Here is a 14,968-nt window from a genome sequence, read left to right as displayed (position 1 = left end):
CTACTGTAAACTCCCTCGGGATGTAAAAAGGTCTGCACGAGACTGCCAGAACCTCCAAATCAGGAGAACAGTGTGTGTGAATGATCCTGCTGTTACAACACCACTCGTTATGCACGTAAACACATAGCCCCCCTCCTCTGCTTTTACCTGAGTTGCTGTTTCTGTCATGCCGGTGTAGCGTGCGGCCTGCTAACTCGACTGCAGCGTCGGGAATCAGCGGGTGAAGCCACGTCTCCGTAATAAGAATAATGCTGCAGTTACGTGCAAAGCTTGTGTTGGCTATCTGTAGCTCCAATTCGTCAAGTTTGTGGGTGATGGATCTGGCGTTCGATAGGAAAAGGCTCGGAAGTGCTGGCCGGTGTGGATGTTTGCGTAGCCTAGCGTCTGAGTCCGACCGGCATCCCCTCTTCTGCTTTCTTTCCCTCCGTCGCCTTCTACGCTTGCTGGGCGGGCAGACCATCCACGGTGACCCTGGCGGTCTCGCTATCTCCACCAGGATGTTGTGTGTTCGCTGATAGTCGCCAGAAACAGACAAACTATATTTAAAACCTAGATCAATTAGGTTCTGGCGACTGTAAGAGATGGTGGCGTTGCAAACATTCAAAAATATCCACATTAAAAGTAAAAACGAGCACCAAACTGGAGAGCTAAGAGCCGCTGCACCCGTGCGCGCCGCCATCTTGTTTACTGGACAAACAAGTCAGATCCATGGAGACCCGACCTGGCAACTTACAGAACTTAAAGGATGTGTTGCTAATATTTTGGTACCAGATACCACAGGGCATCTTCGGGGGTCAAGTGGAGTCCATGCCTCGACGGGTCATGGCTGTTTTCACAGCAACAGGGGACCAACACATTATCAGGCAGGCGATCATAATGACACACTTGATTGTATTTTGCCCTTTAATTTGAAGAGTATGTTAATAGGTTCTACAACTGGCAATGAAACTACTCTGTATTGGGAATACTAGCAACCTGAAATTTAGTTTTTAATGCCTCTTCTTTGTCTCAGTGCGGCTTCAGAGGCTTTTCAACTTTTCTAGTCCATAAGGTAATAGCTCTGTAACTTTAATCAAAAGTATGTAGCTAGTGAGTTTGGAGAGATTAGTGAGCTTCCAGATAAAGAATTACAAGAGAAATAGAGGTGCATATGTTGTAAGTCATATTATACACCCAGTTTGACAGTGACTTCTGTAGAGTCCTAATTTCAGTATTTTTATTCAGTCAACAACTGCTGACAATAATTCAATATTAAAAAATTTAATTGCTGCCCAAAATTTTTGCATCCATGAATACATTTGCTCTCTCGTCTTGTATTGCGTCTCCTTTTTAGAATCAGAATCAGAATCAGAATCAGAAAGGGGTTTATTGCCAAATGTTGAGCAGGTTTACAACATTAGGAAATTGCTGCGGTGCTTCAGTGCAAACATAGTGTCATAAATAGCACTTAAATAGACATGAAAAAATAAAAGTAGGGATAAGAATTAAAAGTGCTACGTAGAAAGATATATACATGAGTGCAGGTGGTGATCAGTGCCAAGCATGGAATGATGCAGTGACACAGCGTAGGGTCATGTGTTAGTGGTGGGAACAGTCATATGGTTATTGTTCATGTGTCCAACAGCAGAGGGGAAGAAACTGTTCTTATGGCGAGAGGCTCTGGTGCGAATGGACCGGAGCCTCCTGCCTGAGGGGAGCAGGTCAAACAGACTGTGTCCAGGGTGAGAAGGGTCAGCTTTTATTGTAGTTGTATACCATCTTTCCCCATGTTATTTTTTAATATTTAATTATGTGAACTTTCATTGCTGTAAAGTTTGATTGGCATGAAATGTTCCTGTTTTCTTGGTTCCACATCTTGTTCAAGTCATCAGCAGCAAATATGTCCTCTTGGGGGTTGGGCAAACGCCAGAGGTCCACAGTGGGCTACCGACTGTTAGGCCCAGTACTGGTATTAACTGTAGGGCACATGTGGGCAGGCTGTGGACTGCCCACACAAAGCAGAAAGAAGCCCATAGTGGGTCTACAGTATGCCCATTCTTTTTTATTTGCTGGAGAGAAACAGCTGTTAACTAACCTACTGTGAATGAGAAGAAGAGGTGCAAGGCCAAGCTTTAATTCTAAGAGCTACTTTAACCTGTTTTTCATCCATCCGTACACCCATCATCTTCCGCTTATCTTGGACCAGGTCAGGGGGCAGCAGCCTAAGCAGAGAATCCCAGACCTCCCTCTCCCCGGGCCACCTCATCCAGCTTATCTGGGGGAACACTATGGCGTTCCCAGGCAAGCCATGAGATATGATCTCTCCAGCTGGCCGAACTTCTCACCCTGTCTCTAAGGGAGAGGCCAGCCACCCTTTGGGGAAAGCTTATTTCCAGCACTTGTATCCCCAATCTAATTTTTTCGGTCACTATCTAAAGCTTCTGACCATAGGTGAAGATAGGGATGTCGATCAACCGTTAACTCGAGAGCTACGCTTTTATGCTAAGGTCTCTCTTCGCCACAACAGACCGATACAGCATCCACATCACTGCAGTCGCAGCACCAATAAGTCTGTCGATCTCCCGCCCCCCTCACTTAACAAGACCCCGAGATACTTAAAATCCTCCACTAATTCGTCCCTGACCCGGAGTGGGCACTTAACCTCACTTAACCTTAACATCCTATACTTCCAAAAGCACTTCAGTCGAATGCCTTCTCCAAATCCACAAAACACATGTTGGGCAAACTCCCATACACCCTTAAGTATATTTGAGAAAGAGCTGGTCCAGTGTTCCACGACTGGGATGAAAAAACACATTGTTCCTCCTGTAAGACAGACTCTTCTTTTTGGGACCCTGGCAAAGACTTTCCTGGGAAGGCGGAGGAGTGTGATCCCTCTATAGTTGTAGCACACCCTCCAGTCCCCATGCTTGAAGATGGGAACCAAAATTCCAGTCTGCCAATCCAGAGGTATGACCCCTGATCTCCACGCAGCATTATAGAGGCATGTCAACCAAGACAGCCCTACAACATCCAGAGCCTTCAGGAATTCAGGTCGAACACCAAGGAGGCCATGCCTCAGTAACCTTACCCCCAGTGGTGGACGAGTCATTCCCTCATCCCCAGACTGTGCTTCCTATATGGAAGACATGTGAGTTGGTTTAAGGAGGTCCTCAAAATATTCCTTCCACCACCTGATGCTGGGCTTACACTGTGCGATTTTTGGCCCATTTTGAGCCGATTTTTGAGTCGTGCGACCGTTTTGGCGATCGGCCCGATTTTGGCCTTCATCGTGCGTTGTGCATCGTGTAGTATACGTGGGGTAACGAGACGCGATTAACACCTCACGACCAGCTCCCGATCATCAATCGCTTGGTCGGGAGGATTTCAAACCTGTTTGAAATCCTCGCGACCGTCGTGAGGGTGTCACCGCAGTTTGTCACACTGCGCACGCACAAACACAAATGTCAGCGAAAAAGACGGCGCAGCACGGCAGTGCAGCGTGTGATCTGGACACAAGCGATGGAGGTACAACTTGTAGAACTTTGGAAAGCTCATCCGAGCCTTTTCGATGTGGCCTCACAAAATTATCACGACACAACAACCGTGAAAATAGTTGGATCTACACTGCTGCTCAATCACAGCTGCCTGATCAATGTTTTTCATTAGCAATTTAGCAAAGTTGATGGTGGTGGTGTGCGTGTCTGTGTGAGTGAAAGACAGAGAGAGCGAGCGACAGAATTTCTGTTATAACCTTCATTTTATGGACGCACAGTGTGAGCACTCAGGTCGCATCAGTCGTATAGTGTGAGACCCTGCATCGTGACCTGTGAACTTCTAACCCCTGCGAGTCAATCGTACAGTTTGAGCAGGAGCTGAATCGCACGACTGAAAAAATCGCACAGTGTAAGCCCAGCATGACTCAGTCAAAATCTCCGAACTCCTCCCACACCCAAGTTTTGGCTTCATCCGCTGCCTGAGCCGCGTCCCACAGGCTATCCACCAAGTGTTGATCAGTTGACGGGTCAGCACCTCTCACCCAAATGTCCAGAACACATGGCCACAGATCTGATAATACTGATCTAATAAAAGTTTCAAATTTGCCATTTGTTCTACTATGACTGCGGTGATGTTTTTTGACATCTTTACTACTACACAAGCAGGACTACGGATATTTTCATTGGCATATTGAGGTACATGTGTGTTCCCACTTTTGTACTCTATTGAAGCATTTTGTATATGTGAGTATGTATATAAAATGAAATGTATACAATATAAATGGAAAATTCTTTCTTTCCTGCTTTTGAAAGTTTAAATCCTTTTTTTTATCTCAGTGTCTTTACTACAGTTCCCTATCACAACACTACCTTCTGCTCCCTCACTTTCTTATCCTGAGCCCTCTGTCTCTCACTTGAGTCTCTGCTCAGTCGTCATCTCTTGTTGTCCACATGCTTCCCCTATTGAACGTGTGTATGGTCTGTCTATTTCCATTTATTTCTCGATAAATCCAAGCAGCTGGTCATTGAATGGAACACTGCATTCTGCCCTTTTCCAATGTTGCACAGATAACAGTCACACAGCCCACACACAGTTCATCACGTTTATGCACCCATGTGGCCTGATGGAGTGATGCACCCCTAAAACCCAGTGGCCAAAGACATGAGTACTATTGACTGAGTGATTGGGCATGTGTGTACCACATTCACTTTATTGCTTTTTTTCCAGTTGTGAATTTGAAACTCATTAGGTTTAAAACATTTCGGTGCTTTTGAGTATTGCAGTCAACATAATTTTTTTTTGAATCCCTGAAAATCTATACCACGAGTCTTAGTTTGTAGATATTTTGGTTCAGTTATTTGTTTTTAGGTCTCTACTGGGCAAAACAGTAGATGATTTCAGTGTAGCAAATGGTGTGTCAGATGCTGTTCCAGTTCTGGCAGGGGTACTGTTGGTTTTCGAGTGGACATTTTGAATGTGTGTGAGTGTTTGTGTGCATGTGTTTGTCCCTGATCTTATTGTAGAGCCAATGGTTTTGCAAGGTAGGCTTCTTTTTCAAGTGTTTCCATTACTTCAAATGAGGCAGAAAGAGGGAAAGAATAGTTGCAAGGGAGGGAGCGAGTCAAAAGGGAAGACAAAGAGAGAAAGCGAGAAAGATGTAATCTGTCTCCAATCGATTGGCTGCACCTCTGACCACTCTTGGGATCCCACTATCATTTGTTTCCATCTGTCTGCCTCCTTTCATTTTTTTCTCTTTCTTTTTAATTCCGTTTCTCCTTATTTTCTCTTTTAATTCCCATTCAATTAAGGCTGGGTATATTGGCTGGCCATTGGTTAATTGCTTAGGGGCCCTCCATGGAGCTCACCAGACCTTAACGAGATGATGTGGTTGCCCTCACAGTATGCATGTATGTTGGCATTTTTTAAATGTGTGCATATTTAAAGTGGTGTCCAGCTTGATTATTCCTTTTATAATATATTAAATTAAAGATCTAATTTTATTAGATCTGTGTAAGACACTAGCTTATTCTGTATATGATCTATTTGATGTTAATAAATGTATAAATAAATAAATGTGCAATATGCAAGCCCATCTGCTATAACCCCACATACTTCATATTCTTGAGTTGCCATAAAAGCATTCATGAATATAGCCTTTTACATAGCAGATAAGAAAAATTTTTAACATTCAAAATGTTTAGCATTCATCTGCCAGACAGTTTATTTTATAAGCATATAGCTACCATTTTGAAATGTATAGTTGTAGCAAATGTGTTTAGAAAGAAAATACTCCTGATACCCATTTCATATCTATAGCTAAGCTATAGATATCACACATCTATAGCTAAGCACCTTGTTAACATTAACTTATACACATACTCAGGCACATTGGAGGTGACTTGGCTTTCAAAGATCCATTGACAAGCAAACTACCAACCAGCTGGTCCTTTATGTCAAATTTCAGATTTAAAATCTTCCTATTTTTTTTTCCAGTTAGCTTCCTGTTTGAATTTTAGTTTGAAACTATTGTTGTTATTTGCGTTCTTGCATCTCTAATTGCTCATGTTAATTAATACGTTAATGAATACCTGGTACTTTTCTGTAGTCTGTGGCCATGTATTTGTATGTGTGAGTGTGTGTTTCTGATAGATGTCACTTCCCCCATGTGTTGTGCCCTTTAAAGATTGATTAATTCACTGAGCACACGCTGTCTAAATCGGGCCTTGGGGCTTTGGCGCCAACTCTATCTGAGTGGTGTGTCTGTTGACCAGACAATTACCAAGCTAGTCCATCACTATCTCTAAGGCCTGTTGCAAGCCCCAGTTTACCCTGGCAAGGCTGATTAATTGTACACACACATTTACACTTTGAAATGCCAGCAAGTACACACTTTCACACACTTTTCTGCATTCATGCATGTTCATATATCTTATTGGACTTGAAGTCAGAATCTTTGCACGGCCGGAGTGTTTGTTGAATTAGCAGATGGAATGATTGCAGATACTGACAAAGATGTGACAATGACTCATAATGTCCTTCTGATATATAATGACCCAGCAGGTGTACTTGTGATTGGTTGTGTTTGCTCATATACAGCGTTTTACTTATTTATTTATTTTTTAAATTGAAGCTAAATGCTTTTTCTTCTTCCGATCTAAGCTTGGCATATATCACAGCTAAGATACGCTTATGTAAAATAAAAGTTTAAAAAAACATAGACTTGAGACTTGAGATGTTGGAAATACTCGCAGTTTGTTTTCATTTTTTATTGAAAGTGAAATACAAAATTTAAAGAACTATAAAATATTTTACAACACGGTTATCCTGAAACCTTTTCTACTGATTGGTGGGATAGGACTGCGTTTACTTGTGAAAATGGCAGTGCATTGCATTTTAATAAGTCTAGAAATATGTTCCATCATTTTGAAAAGGTTAAAAGTTGGCATTGCAGAATGTGCCTGAGTGGTAACAGAATAAGTGCCCTAAAATATCAACGTATCAGTGACAACAGCAACAGTCCCCTTTGAAAGTCCACAACAACATGCTTTACATATAATCATGTCTTCTTATATAAGTTACTATAAGCAATATAAATGCTAAAGGAAACTAAAATAATGTTTTACAGCCAAACAGAAATCTTTAAAAAAAAAAACTCATATAAGTTATGTTACTTAGATAGGAGTAAATACTGCAATGTGTCCTTTCCGTTCAACGAACAGTACTGATATTATAACTCTGCACTTTTTATTTTTCCTTTATTATTATTCTTTCACGCTTATTTTGGCCAAAGGCACTATTACACCTCTACTGAAAGTTACAGTAGGTTTCCTATAATTCTCTAACTTGCTTTTTCTGCTACACTCTACATTTAATACCCTCTAGAAAGGCTAGACTTTATGTTCTGTGATTATATAACAGATCTTTTCATTTCATTTCATTCTCTGCCAGAGAATTCAACATTAATGAATCAATGGTACAGAAGTGGAGGAAGCAAGAAGAATGAGTTTAATAAAGTTTGATTTATCTGACTGCCTTGTTTCGCTTAATGTGCCTTAAAATCCCGTGCACCTTATGGTCTGAAAAATACGTACTGCACACTGCAGTTTAATGTTGCAAAGCACCTCTTTTTAACTTCAGTGGATATTATACATGGTTATGCTCAGGATATGTCAGCCCATTTCTACTGGAAATGCCTTTTGGTTAAACTTTCAGCAAGGAATTTGTATTCGCACTGTTAAATTTTTATATAGCTTTAATGTACATAAAAACCAGCTTCTTGTTTAAGTGAAAATAAAAGGAAGGTTGTCTTTTTGCACTAGTAATGTTGTGGAGTTGTATTTTGTCTTGCATCAATTATATCGTCAGTTATATCGTTATCGCAAATTTTCAAATATATATCGTGATAAATATTTTTGGCCATATCGCCCTGCTCTACATGTAAAGATAGATCTGGATATGCAATAAGACTTTAATATTGCAATATTAATTCTAAAATGAGGACCAAATCCTCCCTCTCTCATGGGCACACAGAAACATACTGACAGCACCACACATTCATCTTGCAGTTATTAATGGTATAAAATTGTATTTGATTAAAAAAGCAAAAAACAAAGTCAGAGGTATCTAAAAGTCTTTTTGTCTGCCTTTTAATTTTCTAATATGTACAATTCTTCTTTCTCACTCTGTTTTATCCTGTCTCCCACTCAGAACAAATGCCAAAAGTGTACCAAATTTCCATGGAAATTACATTGCAAAGCCGCAGAGGGAGAGGCGAGTGAAGCAGAGCAACTTAAAATGGCTTTATATAAAGGACTCCGAGGCCCTTTAATTACACTGCTATTGATTGCTATGTGCAGGTTTCCCACATTCATTTGCTGCTTTTTCCTCTCAACTATGCATTTAATACCCAGCAGAGAATTGCACTTAGTTGCTTCTGAATGTAGACAATTTTATAAGATTATACATAATATCTTTTTTTAATTATCTAGTTTATATATTTAAAGTAGTAGAATGTATGGATGTATTTTGTTATTGCATATATGGTTTCTTTCTTATTTCTTGCCTTAAAATGTATTACATATTTTAATTCTATGTAATGCTAAGTATAAGTTTGTCTAATAAATCTATCCAGTAGTCAGAGTAACACAATGTTACAATGCTACTAAAAGACCATTACCATTACTAGGAGTTTATGTCTTTACCAATACACCATGGCGCTGTAACCAGGGTACATATCTGCCACCTATTCTTACTATGTCTCATTCTGCCATTTAATCAAAGAGGCTGAGATGCAGTAGATGTCCTAGAGTTACGGAAATCAGCATTGGTAAGCCGAAGTGGTGTAAATTATGAGATTGTCAAGCGGGAGACCAAGGATCTTGTCACAGGAGCTTTGGTTGTGTATTTAGTTACATTTCATTTCACTTCCCATTAGGTTTGGTTTAGGGTTAGGGTTTAGATGGCAAAAGCACTTAACAAGGTTTAGGAAAGGATTGCAGTACGTTATCCCCGTCGGCAACTCAGCCATGAGTGATACCAGAGGAGACCCAGAGTGTTCAAATGCAGTTCCAAGGATCCTGAACAAGTGTGGAATTAGTTGGTGTAAAACAATTTCACAAGCACAAACAATCTGATTACAGTTTAGTTTTGAGCAGTATCGGTGGCACTGGTAATCTTTCCCAACTACAGACAGAGCCAGACTAGCCTTGCCGCTAAGGTAATTTAGATTTTGTATTTCGAGTATAGACATGGCAGTGCTACTAACTGTCTCGACCAACTTGAAATGGAATAAAGTCGTATATGCTGTTTTAAAAGGTAATGTTCTACATGTGTTTGAAGTCTTCATGAACCTTTGATCATACAGAAGCTACATTTTGTGGGGAAAGTAAAAGTATGCACAGGTTGAGCACATTGGTTCCTTTAACCTCCTAGGACCTGGCGTCCACATATGTGGACATCACATTTTGGGTTATTTAGACCAAAATACTCAATTTTGATCTACAAGGGCCTGAGATCCACTTACAAGGGCATTATACTGCTACTGTTCTATCAAATTTTTAAAGAATATCCTCATGTGGCTCTCATTTTTCTTAAAAACAAAAATAACGTAAAAAATATATATATATATATCTGGTAATTCTTTGTATTTACATTCATCGAGCCCCAATATGCCCAAATATCAAAGAGAAATTAAAAATGCATGTCGTGAAGGAGTTTGGGTCTTAGGAGGTTAATTTCATTTACAAAGGTAAACCTCTGGGAGAAAGCTCTGCCTTGGTTTGAACCCAGGACTCTTTTCCTCTGAGGAAACAGCTCTTACCACTAAAACAACATGCTGCTTTTTATTCTGCCATACTGCTTGTGATAGGGAATTCATACAATCCTCCAGGATAAAATGGTGCTAAATAGCTTAGCTCTGTTGGTGACATCACAGTGTATTTGAGTTTTATATTTGCTGAAATCAGGACACATTCTGTGGGGAAAAGGGCATTTCCATTTCATTTAGCCCTTGGAAGTCAAACATGTACTATTGTCCCTTTAAATATTTTCATCAACTCTCAAAACTTAACTTAGAGTCACCTCTTACCTGTAGAAGCAGCCGTATCTGTAAACCCATTCATCATGAGGGGAATTACTCTATGACAAATCTCTCTCCCTACTCTCTGTGCGTTTGCAGATTGAATACACAAACGGTCCACATGTTCCATCCCTCCTCTTTAGCCATAGTCATTTGTGCCAATGTCAAAAGTGATAAATGGGTTATGTGGCGCCTATGAGAGAAAGCAGTGAATTTTTATAATGTATTAAACAGGAGCGAGAGGGCAAGCAGACAGGCAGGGAGGGAGGGATGGAGGACAGGAGTGAAACTGGAAAAGTGGGCTGTCATGCTGTAGTGCTGTAGGCAGGGGACCTCTGTCACACACAGTTTGAGCCCCAGCTCGCATCTTTGCTGGCACTTCTTCTGTATTTCCCTCAGATATCCAGCCATCAGCCCCCCAAGAGCTCACAGCCATCCAGCAAGGCAGCTGAGCTGGCAGACACAATATCTAGTGACTGCTCTGTCAAATGCATCATATGGCCATCTGTGTGTGCTTTTAAGTGTGGTCTTTTTGCCTTTCTTACAAGAGCCAGTTGCACTTTAAGACTATCACATGAAAGTCTTCGAAGGTCATGTTATGTTTCACATTTTTATGTATTGTTGCTGTTTGTTGATAGAGCTGTAAATACAAAAACATCATAATCATAAAAATAATAATCTCCAATCTAGCATAAACTGAAATTGGAACTTTGAGCTGACAATTTATTATTATTAAATTTTTAGTCTGTGCAAAATCCCATTTAGTTTTCTATTATTACTTTAATATGTGACTTTCCTTACATACTCCCCTATTAACACTCTCTCACTGTCCCATATATGATGAAAATGCCTAAAAGGAAGTCACAAGACCCCAATAAGGTACTTTTTTAAGCGGCTCTATGCAATATTGTTTATATCTGCCTTTCATTACCTTTACTTTCCAACTGGTTGAGATTGATGCAAGTGCATGCACACACATTCCCTAGTCATCTACCCTCACATCATGATTTCGTGTAAAACCGCTACCCTGCCTTAACATGAAGTCTTAACCCTCAAACAGCCCTGCAAGACGTGTTAGCAACTAGGGCCAAGCAAATGTTCTCACTTTCCACACATCGTGTCTCTCTCTCAAAGAATCCAACACCAATGTGTCCTTGTAAAGATACACATAGAAGTAAACACAAATGAACCCAGACACACCAGAGTGCACAAAAACACAAATGGACTCTATTGTAATTACTTTAATGCCACTCTAACCAACCGCTCTATGAGAGGGCTTGACAGAGCAGTCTAACGGTGTGTTCACACCGAACGCGATGGGCGCGTGAAAAAAGCCCCAAACGCCCCTAACTTGACGCGTGCACATTCGCACCTCTACGCGTGTCCAAGAAAAATCCATCGCGCCCCAAAATATCATATTTTAACGCACGTGAACCGGAAATGTGGGAGGCATGTGGGAGGAAGTTTTGCAAGACCGGTATCTTTGCAAGATGGCAGCTGTCGAGCTAGCGCTTGAAGAGAGAGTCTCCCTTCTCTATTTACTGTGGAGAGCAGAGTAGCGGCGTAAAGGACATCCTTGCCGTACCTGGGTCCATCAGGTCCTCCAGAGGCGTGAGCAGTTTGGTGAGTTTCACCACTTGCTCCAGGAGCTGCGCCTGGATGACGGCCGATTCCAGCGCTATCACCGTCATTCACTCGGCCAGTTTGAGGACCTGCTGTCCCGCGTCGGTCCCAGAATCGCCCGCCTAGACACCAACTACAGGCGCTCAATCCCACCTGCAGAGCGCCTGTCCGTCTGCCTGAGGTTAGTAAAAGTATTTAATACGGTAGTCCTTTATTGATACCTGTGCTAATATATGCTAAACCATCCATTTATACACTGCTAACATGGATGTGCTATGCTAACAGTGAATGCTCTCGGTGTTTACTGAAAGCAAACTGTGGTACAGAGACGACTGTTTATAATATTTCTAGTGATACTCAGAAGCTCTCATCAAGCCCCGATTTAATTCGATTTATGCTGTTATCAGTGTTTGAATGATAGCATGGCTGTGGTGTCACATCAATGTATGCGCTCGGTGTTTGCTGATATCACACTGTAGCATTAGGACCACTGAGTTAACCTTTGTAGTGATACTCACTCCTTTTTATTTAGACCTGGTTTAATTCTGGGATAGTTGAATATTTGTATATAATCCCTGCAGCTGTCAGACTCTATAGCAGGGGTCACAGCCTTTATTAAAACAGAGTTAGATAAAACTGTGAACAGTTTGGTTCATCTCTAGTTACATGGTTCTATCTTGATAAGCTGTCTTATCACAGATTAATTTTTCAAAAATATTAATGATTTAAGCAAGGAAAGGGCTACATGTCAACACACAACTCTTTATTTCTATTAATGTCTTACTTCATTCCTACCTGATTGACATGTTTAGGAATTATGAGTGATTGGCTCACTGTAGTTGTGAAAGTTGCTACCAATCAAATTATGATATGTTAAAGTTAAAATAAAACACAACTGTTTTAGATATTATCTAATATACATTTTGTAATTATCCTTATAATTACAAAATCTTTTATGTAAGATTTAAGTTTTGTGATTTAAATCTGACATCACCAAAGTATTTTGGAATTTGAATAATGTATTTTGTAACTGCAGTACACATAATACTGATTTTGAACAATTTTGTCCAGGTTCCTTGTCACCGGGGACTCCTTCAGCACCAAGCGTTCAGTTTCAGAGTCGGTGTGTCCACGGTGAGCCAGATCACCCCCCAGGCAGCGACGTCCATCTGGGACTGTCTAGTGGACGACTTCATGGCTGTGCCTTCACCTGGAGACTGGCGGTCCATCACAGAGGGACTCCAGGAGCGCTGGAACTTCCCTCTGTGCTGTGCAGCTCTGGATGGGAAGCACGTCCAGACAAAGGCACCCCATATATCATATAGGAGACACACACATTGATATACACTAAATATTTATTTCATTTCTTTTTTGTGGTGCCCAAATTTATGCACCTGCTTGATTTTGTTTAAATAATTATTGCACACTTTTTGTAAATCCAGTGAACTTCTTTTCACTTCTCAAATATCACTGTGTGTGTCTCCTGTATGATATTTAACTGACATTTTTTATTGTAACAACCAACGATTTATACAGGAAAATGATGTCTATTAACAAGGTTGCCCAAACTTTTGCATCCCACTGTATCAGTATATTTTGTCATTAGTATAATATGAAATAAATTCTACATGTGTAAAGTCGTGTGCCAACATTTGCTGTGTAGTAGAACTGAGACATTAGTCATTATAAAAATTTATTTGAAATAATATTAAAATTCTCACACAGAAATACATTAAACATAAATATATAAAATATAAGTATTTACAGAGAGACAGGAATAAAAAGGACCAGCTGCTCTCCAGAGCAGGAACCAGGCTGAGGAGGAAATGCTCCATTGGAGACTGGTGTGGACTCTTCAGGGACACCAGGGTGGCCAGCTCCACCACCGATGGACCGTCCTGGGACCCGTCCCTCATCTGCCTCGGAGCCGTCCTCCCCTGTGGGCCTGTAAAACAGCACAAAACGCAAAGAAATGAGAAGGCTGCTACTAGATTTTAATTTCAACATTGAAAAAAACAAACAAATCAAAAACAGGATATAATCAGATTGGTTGTAGATCTTTAGTAAAGGTGATCACAAGGCAATCCCACTGACTAAAAAGGTATCAGTGCTTGCTCTACATACCTGTGGGTGCAGCAGCAGGAGCTCAGGGACTGGGGAGCCAGGAGAAGCAACAGGGGATGCTCTGCTTCAGAATCAGTTGGTTCTATCAATACAGTATTAAATGTTAACAGGTTGAATATAATAATCATAGAGTAGACAGTGGTCCCTCATTTATTGCAGCAGGGGTTCTCAGAATAACTAGCCCCTGGCCACGCACTTTATACACTGTTTTCCACACACACAGTTCTCACAATTGATTCTCAAAGTGCAAACCTTTGTAGATTGCAAAACGTAAAAGTATTATTATGCCGCGGTTTGTCTTCATCTGCCTGCCACTTTCGTGCGCCTTTTTCCCTCGCGGTGCAGGTGTCTATTTCCGAATGAGGCTCATAGTTATGGGTGTTTTTGTGCTGTTTTTTCTATTGGACGTGATGGTTATCAAAACCAAACGTGATAAATTTGGCAAGTGCAGGAGACACGACACGGAGCAGATTTGTCAATCAGGCTGCAGAATGCAATGCTGTCCGGTGCAAAAAAAGGAAAAAGAAAATTAAAAAAAAGAGGCAGTGACGGATGAACAGCGGGACCACTGTGAGCTGTTTATTAATAAACAAAATATATTCTTAAATGACAACATGCCTAAAAGCAGAACGGTATTTGTACGTCAGTGGGAAAATAGCGGTGGCTTGCTAGCTTTTGTGCGGCTTCCCCGGGTCAGTGAAAACTTTAGAGAAAACTTAAGAGAAATGAATGAACTTACCAGGTTGCCCGATCTCTTTACATATCTTCCTCCAAGCTCGGTCCTTTATATTCCTGTCTCGGTCCAGAAAAGCAGCTGGTGTCGTATTGCTCCGGGTTGTTTGCTACGGCATTGATTAGCCTTCCTTCTATTGAAGAATAAAGGGCTTTGGCTGGATCTGCCCCTTTGAACTAGGTAACAGCCACGTCAGGCTGATTGGTTGTCGCAGCGCGATTTGACGCTGGAGTTCAGATTTTTCCAACTCGAGCGGGGGACGCGAAACGCGTGTATGCACAAAATGCAACACATAAACTCACGCGCGTGGTTTTTTTCGCGAGTCAAACGCCTGAAACGCGCTACACTCACGCGCGTTTCAGGCGTTTTCGCGACGCAAATCTGCTTCCGAATTTTCGCGGGAGCCGCAATCGCGGGTCAGCGCGCCTTTCCAT

At 41.1% G+C, this 14,968-nt stretch overlaps 1 protein-coding gene and 1 long non-coding RNA gene across 2 annotated transcripts in view; one reads left to right on the top strand and one right to left on the bottom strand.

Moving 5' to 3' along the window:
* naaladl2 (N-acetylated alpha-linked acidic dipeptidase like 2) overlaps positions 1-14,968 on the top strand; it is a 341,685-nt gene that overhangs the window by 133,812 nt on the left and 192,905 nt on the right. The window lies entirely within an intron of this gene.
* On the bottom strand, positions 13,470-14,610 carry LOC146641531 (uncharacterized). The gene is made up of 3 exons (XR_014909708.1): positions 14,541-14,610; positions 13,802-13,883; positions 13,470-13,622 (listed from the first exon to the last, which is right to left on the bottom strand). It is a non-coding gene; the product is annotated as an uncharacterized LOC146641531 (long non-coding RNA).

This window comes from Rhamphochromis longiceps, linkage group LG23 (assembly GCF_057381845.1).
Source record: "Rhamphochromis longiceps isolate RC_006_pf linkage group LG23, R_longiceps_female_GT1.1, whole genome shotgun sequence".
NCBI lineage: Eukaryota > Metazoa > Chordata > Actinopteri > Cichliformes > Cichlidae > Rhamphochromis > Rhamphochromis longiceps.
Note: the sequence above shows the minus strand (reverse complement) of the source record. Positions and strands in the feature narration are given on the sequence as shown.